Source organism: Cricetulus griseus, chromosome 2 (genome assembly GCF_003668045.3).
Source record: "Cricetulus griseus strain 17A/GY chromosome 2, alternate assembly CriGri-PICRH-1.0, whole genome shotgun sequence".
In the NCBI taxonomy this organism is placed as follows: domain Eukaryota; kingdom Metazoa; phylum Chordata; class Mammalia; order Rodentia; family Cricetidae; genus Cricetulus; species Cricetulus griseus.
The window spans coordinates 17,167,345-17,174,009 of NC_048595.1; the positions used below are offsets into that span (position 1 = coordinate 17,167,345).

A 6,665-nucleotide genomic window follows, 5' to 3' on the forward strand; every position below is an offset into this window, starting at 1 on the left:
TGAGTGCTTTCTTCATCAGCCTAGTGAATATTTATAGGCTTCACATGAAACAGGCTTCTGCTCTCAAGAATCTCACAATGCCCGGGGATGAGATTAACACAGGAAACAATTAAGTGTTTAGTAGTGTGTGGCACTTCTCAACAGGACAATGGGACCTCTGAGCTAGGACAGTTCTAACAGTGGGAAGGACACTAGGAAGTCAGAGCCCTGGGTTCAATCAGCCAGCTCTGCCAGCCATTGGTCATCGACAAGTAATCGATGATACCCTCACTTTGCCTATTGAGAGGAGCAAGAAAGAGAGAGAGAGAGAGAGAGAGAGAGAGAGAGAGAGAGAGAGAGATGGCACTAAGGGGTTCTTTAAATACTTTCTGACTTAAGAACTCTACGCTTGTGTGACAGTTGGACAGGGCATGTGGGATAGCAAAGGGCTGGGAGGGGGCATAAAAAACATGTCCAGTATTCATCACAGGTAAAGCCAGTCTCGTTCTTTTCCATCACACCACAGGGCCCTGTGTCCCAGAAAAAGCCTCGGAAAGTTTTCTCCTGGGAATATTAAAGTTCTCAAGGACAGCGCTTTCAGTCTAAGGCAAAGGGAATCCAACCTGTAAAAACACAAGTCAGTCTCTATATGCTGAAGAAGTTAAATGCCAGTTATTTGGTCACGGGAAGGGAAATCTCCTTAGCTGTGAGGACTCCCGAGTAACTAACAGAGGGCCCTTTCTTTGACTGTCATGAAGACTTCTGTATGTTTGTGCAAAACAGTCAAGCCAGGAGCTTCTGGAAAAATCAAGGCCTTCAGTGCCTGGCAGACCCATGTTGAAATCTTCATTTGTTTTCTTTCACTAACTGAGAACTTGAAACTAATTATTCTCTGAGCCTCAGTGTTCTTGCCTGTTAAGTGGAGCTAATGAAACTGAGCTCATTTGTTTGTTTGTGTATTTATTTGTTTATTTTTCCTTTTTTTTTCTTTTTCTTTTTTTTTTTTTTTTTTTTTTGAGACAGGGTTTCTCTGTGTAGCCCTAGCTGTCCTGGAACTCACTCTGTATATCAGGCTGGCCTCAAACACAGAGATCCTTTGCCTCACTAGTGCTGGGGTTAAAGGGGTGTGTCACTACACCCAGCTCTGACCTCATTTATTAAAAAAGAAGAAGAAATAAAGGCCTTTAATCTGAGCACTCAGGAGGCAGAAGCAGACAGATCTCTATGAATTCAAGGCCAGCCTGGTCTATATAGTGCATTTCAGGATAGCCAGGGACTGAAGAGTGAGACCTAAGAATATTAAACACCTCTTCTCTGAGAAGCACTCAGCATGCTCCCTCCTTCAGCATTAGTTCAGCATGGGCCAGGTGTGTGGTAAGTGCTTAGCGCTTAGCCCACCCAGAGTCTGCTCCCTCCTCTCGGGTCCTCCAGTACTACCTCTGTTGCCTCAGGCTTGGATAGCGGGTTTACTGGGTTTACGGCTTGCAAAGTACTTTCAAAGCATTTATTATTTCCTCTTGATGCTTCTAGGCTGAAATGGCCATAGGCTGTGTGGGATAGGGCAGAAAGGTGCTGTGGGGTTATCTAGCCACGATCTGTCCTTTCCTTGCCAAGAACTTACCTTTGGACACAAATCCTTCCTTCCTGAACCTTCCTTTGGGGGAGGGGAAGAGAAAGAGGGGTGAAGTAACTGAACTTTAAGGATCTTTTCTAACCTAAGAGTCTAAATCTGAAAGGAGTGGGTTTCGGTTGGATTGGGAACACTGAATAGAGTTTAAACCCCAAAGACGCCTCTCCTCCCTGCACAGCAGACTGGCCGGCTCTCCCTGGCCTTCTGCAACTTGTTTAGCGGTGGCGGGGCCTCAGCCTCTTACTCCAAACGCCTCTGAACTTTCTGTTCCCAGTTCTGCTCCTTTTACCAGCTTTTTCCCCCCTCTTGCATTTTTTATTTTTATGAAAGGATGTCATTAAGGCTTTTGTCTGCGCTGTTTTTGTTTCAGAACTTTTCCCACAATCCTATTTTTTGTTGAGGAATCCGCTCCTTTGCCCAGCTGTGGGTCCGGGTCCCACAGCTGTGTTGATCTAAGACTCAGCCCCAGACAGCCTGGCGCCAGGGTGGGACGTCATGCGTTCACACAGGGATGCGTGTCCCAGGCAACCTTTCCTCGGGCAGTCACCGGCCGGCGACTGCCTCTCCCACCAATGAACGCCCGACACCCGAGATAGGGGCGGGGCCTGCACCACCCCAGCCGGCGAGCGGCTTGTGAATCTCAGATTCTGAGACCTTGATAACGTCCCTTGAATTGGGGCCCTTTAAAGTCCCCCTTTCTCTTTTAGTTCTTTTGTTTATCCCGTTTCTTTCCACCTTCCTTCTTTCTGTGTGTAGATAAGTTTTCTTTTTCCTTTTCCCCTCTTTTAACTCTCTCCTAGTGTCAGGAATCATTTTGTAAGCATTTCCAGGAACTGCATCTTCCTCTGCCAAAATTATAAAAAGAAAAAAAAAATCTATGTTGTGCTCTCTGATTTTTTTTTTTTTTTGAGGAGCTGGCAGAACTGTAAGCTATTACTGTTTCTTCTTTAGAAATTCAAGACGTGATGGCAGTGGGGTCTCTCGGCGGTGAATTTCAAAGTCAATGTCATGATGATGAGGATTGCAGATGTCTTGCTTAAACTGGGCTCCTGTCAAGCTAGCTAGCTATCTTTTCTCCATGTGCAGACAGGAGGATCCAGGGACCTTAGAACCTTGTCCAAGGTTATATCGTTATGTCTGTGACTGACCTGTGGCCAAGATCTAACCCTTCTGCTCCCCAGCCTTCCTGACCGATCTGGCCTTGGTTCTCATAAATGTTAAGTACTCGATGTTGGTTTAAGGTTCCCAGAAGTTGTATTTAGAAAAAGAACAATTGTGTAAGTGATGTATGTATATTAAGTTTGGGCATGTACCACAATGTGTACATACCACAACGTATTCAAGGAAGTCAGAGTACAACTTGGGAGAATCCAATATTTTCCTTCTACCATGGGTCCAGAGACCAAATTCAGGCCTTCAGGCTTGCAGGGCAAGCCCTTGATCCACAGAGTCATCTTGCCAGCACATGCATTTTCTGACATCTATCTGTTTGTTCAGAAGATTGACTTAAAGATGTGCTGAGAGCTTTCCAGTCATACACAGAGAGTCTATCCCTGCTCCCCTCAGCAAATCTGAACCCCAAAGTACAACCCCAGATCCAGAGGATACAAGGAAGTCATATACTAGCATTGCCTAGGCTATCTGGCCTCACTCCTTCTCCTTAATTGCCTCTATAAAATTGGGGGAAAATAACATTTACCCACCTGACAGCTAGAAGGACCATAGGGGACAGAGGATGGGAAGTAGTTACTTTTATGTGGCATGATGCATTGCACAGGGTCCAAGGTGTACCTTGAAGTTGGTGCTTCCTCAGAGGCAGTTAACAGAAATGTGGACAATACTAAGAAGGGACATGGGGGCCTAAGTCTTTATAAAGGTGGGCATTTTGGGAGGATCTTGAGATGGGCTCCTCTACACCTCAGAAACACTCAAAGCTGTCAAAGCCACCCTCATCTCTTGAGTGTTTTATCAAGTCCTGTTTGCCAAGAATTGTTTACCTAATCTTTGTTGGTTTTGTTTGGTTGGTTTTTACAGTGCTGGGAATGCTAGACAAGCACTCTACTCTCAACCCCAACCCGGCCCTGCATTTTCTTCTCATTGACTGGATCTGAGACAGGCACACCCTGTAGCCAGAGCTGTCCTTAAACTTAAAGTCCTCTCACCTCTGCCTCCAGAGTGTGAGATTATAAACGTGCTACACCATGCCTAGCTTCACTGACCCTGACCTGTTTTGTGGACTTGTAGAAAGAGGCTCAGAAGCCGGGCAGTGGTGGCACATACCTTTAGACCCAGCACTCAGGAGGGAGGCAGAGGCAGGCAGATCTCTGTGAGTTCGAGACCAGCTTGATCTACAAGAGCTAGTTCCAGGAAAGCCTCCCAAGCCCCACAGAGAAACCCTGTCCCCCTCCCCAAAAAAAAAAAAGGAAAAGAAAAAGAAAGAGTTTCAGAAAGAGGTTAATGTGCTTATGTCACATAGCCACCAGTGGTAAATCCAAGATTTTCATCCTGTCTTCAAAGCTTCTATTCTTCTGCATATATTCATTGTCTTCCACCCTTCCAAAGGACCCCTCGGGAATTGTTATTATTGCATTTATTCATGTATTTGTGTGAGTGCACATCAGGGTGGATGTGGGGTGATCAGAGGACAGTTCACAAAAGTTGCTTCTCTCCATCCCCTATATGGACTCAGGAGGATCAAACTCAGGTCCTCCTGCTTTGTGACAAACACCTTTACTTGATGAGCCATCTCACCAGCCCCCGAGAAGCTTGTATTCCACCAGATAAAGTAAACTGGGCCTATTATGTAAGGTGACAAATTGTAAGGTGTATTTATTTAAGTGCTAAGGATAGAACCCAAGAGTCTTGCACATGCTAAGCACACTCTATCACATTCTAGCTGTCCTTCCCGTGTGACACTTCCTCTGAAGTTACATGGTGGCAACTACTGCTAAATTTAGGGTCAACTTTGGAGCTGACTGCCTTCTCTATCTTTCAGCCATGCTTACTCCAGCCACACCACCCTAAAGCTAACTAACCCCTCATTAACTTACCCACCAAAAGATCAGTGACCAGTGTAGGGAGCCGTCCCTGCATTCTCCATTACAAGATGGCGCCTGCATCCGGCAGGCACCGAATGTAAACAAGATTATTGTGCAGGCGCTGGGTAATTTTCCATTCCTTGATCTCTGCCTATTCCGTGGCGTCATATGGCCGGATGAGCTACAGCCAATCATAGGGTGACACGTCCCAGGCGGCGGCTGCCAGCCTTTATTAGGGGACGGGATTCTTGGCTCAGTGTCTCCGCTCTGGTAAGCTTATGCTCTCCTCTCAAGACGCATTAAAGCTTTCCTGCAGAAGGATCCGAGTGTCCTGCGTATGATTTCTTGCTGGCGAGGAATACAGAGCGGGCGCGGGACATATGGTGTCGAAACCCGGGAACATGTGAACATTTTCAGCACCACGGAGACCCCTCTAACGAGGCGGATTCAGAACTGCAGGGTGGTAAATTCGGAGAGGTATGTTTTTTCTGGACTTTGGCTTGGGAATGTTGCTATTGTGGGAGGTTAATCCCCTAATAAAGGAGGGCAACCGCCGCCTTGGACATGTCACCCCATGATTGGCTGCAGCTCATCCGGCCATATGACGCCACGGAATAGGCAGAGATCAAGGAATGGAAAATTACCCAGCGCCTGCACAATAATCTTGTTTACATTCGGTGCCTGCCGGATGCAGGCGCCATCTTGTAATGGAGAATGCAGGGACGGCTCCCTACAGACCAGGGGATGCCCCAGGGCTAGCTCTGCCCCTGACACGGTTAGGTAAGGCAGAAGGGAGATATTCTCGGAGCACCTGCCCTGAGATACTTCTTTGAGGGGAATTTCAGCACTCAGGAGGCAGAGGCAGGAGGATCTCCACAAGTCAGTGTAGTAAAATCCCTCAATGGATAAAGGCACTTGCTGAGCAAACCTGGCGAACTGAGCTCATGTGAAGCTGGAATGAGAGAATCAATTCTACAAAGTTGTACTCTGACCTTCACATTGGTGCTGGGACATGCATAACTTTACACTCATCATACATGCCTACATACTTTAATAATAGTAATCATTTTTTGTTTGTTTTTGAGACAGGCTTTCTCTGTGTAGCTCTGGCTGTCCTGGAACTCACTCTGCAGACCAGGCTGGCCTCAAACTCAGAGATCCGTCTGCCTCTGCATCTTGAGTGCTGGGATTAAAGGTGTGCACCACCACCACCACCACCACCTGGCTGTGGCAAGAATTTTTAATATAGCATTTGTTACTAATTTTCAGGTCTTGCTCAGAGGCCATGCTAATCTTCTCTGCATTGTTCCAACTTTAGTATATGTGTTGGCTGAAGTGAGCACACACACACACACACACACACACACACACACACTTAAAAAATTAATGACAACTGAGTTCAGTTCTACCCCAGTAATCATAGGCACTCTTGGCACACCACCACTTAGAGATAGAATTTGTTCTTAATTTGTTGTTGTTCTTTTAAGTCAGGTCTGTGTAGCCCTGGAACTCACAGGTAACTCAACAGCCTAACCTATAACTTGTGCCGATCCTCCTGCCTGTGCCTCCTGAGTGCTGAGATTGTAAGTACATACCTTAGCCTTAGCCTGCAGGATTTAAATTAGAAATGCTGGGCCTGGGGGTGGAGGTATAGCATAAAGGTGAAGCAGCCCTGGGGTTGGATATCCAGCACTGCAGATAAACTAAAAATGTGAAAGTTTAAATTCGGGTTGTCCTTTGGTTCTGTGACTCCCAGGCGGTATGCTCTCTCTCTACAGCAGATAACTAGCTGAGTTTGGGGCTTCAGGAAAGGTCCCGGAAGGATGGTGAGGTCCAGAGTCCAAGGCAAGGAAAGATGAAGACAAAAACGACCTTGAAGAACAGTGTCCATCCTGCCCAGACATTGTCCTGCTTTGGCCTGGGGCCCAGCAACATTTCAAAAGCTGCCAGGGGAAGGAGATGGGAAGGGAGGGAGGGGTGGACCTGGCGACAGGGTTGACCCTGCCAGAGAGGAAAGG

General features: G+C 46.8%; 1 non-coding gene across 1 annotated transcript; it reads right to left on the reverse strand.

Moving 5' to 3' along the window:
* Window positions 1-5,879: 5,879 nt before the first annotated feature.
* On the reverse strand, window positions 5,880-5,990 carry LOC113833905. Its single transcript, XR_003482097.1, has one exon. It is a non-coding gene; the product is annotated as a U6 spliceosomal RNA (small nuclear RNA).
* Between the last annotated feature and the right edge of the window lie 675 nt (window positions 5,991-6,665).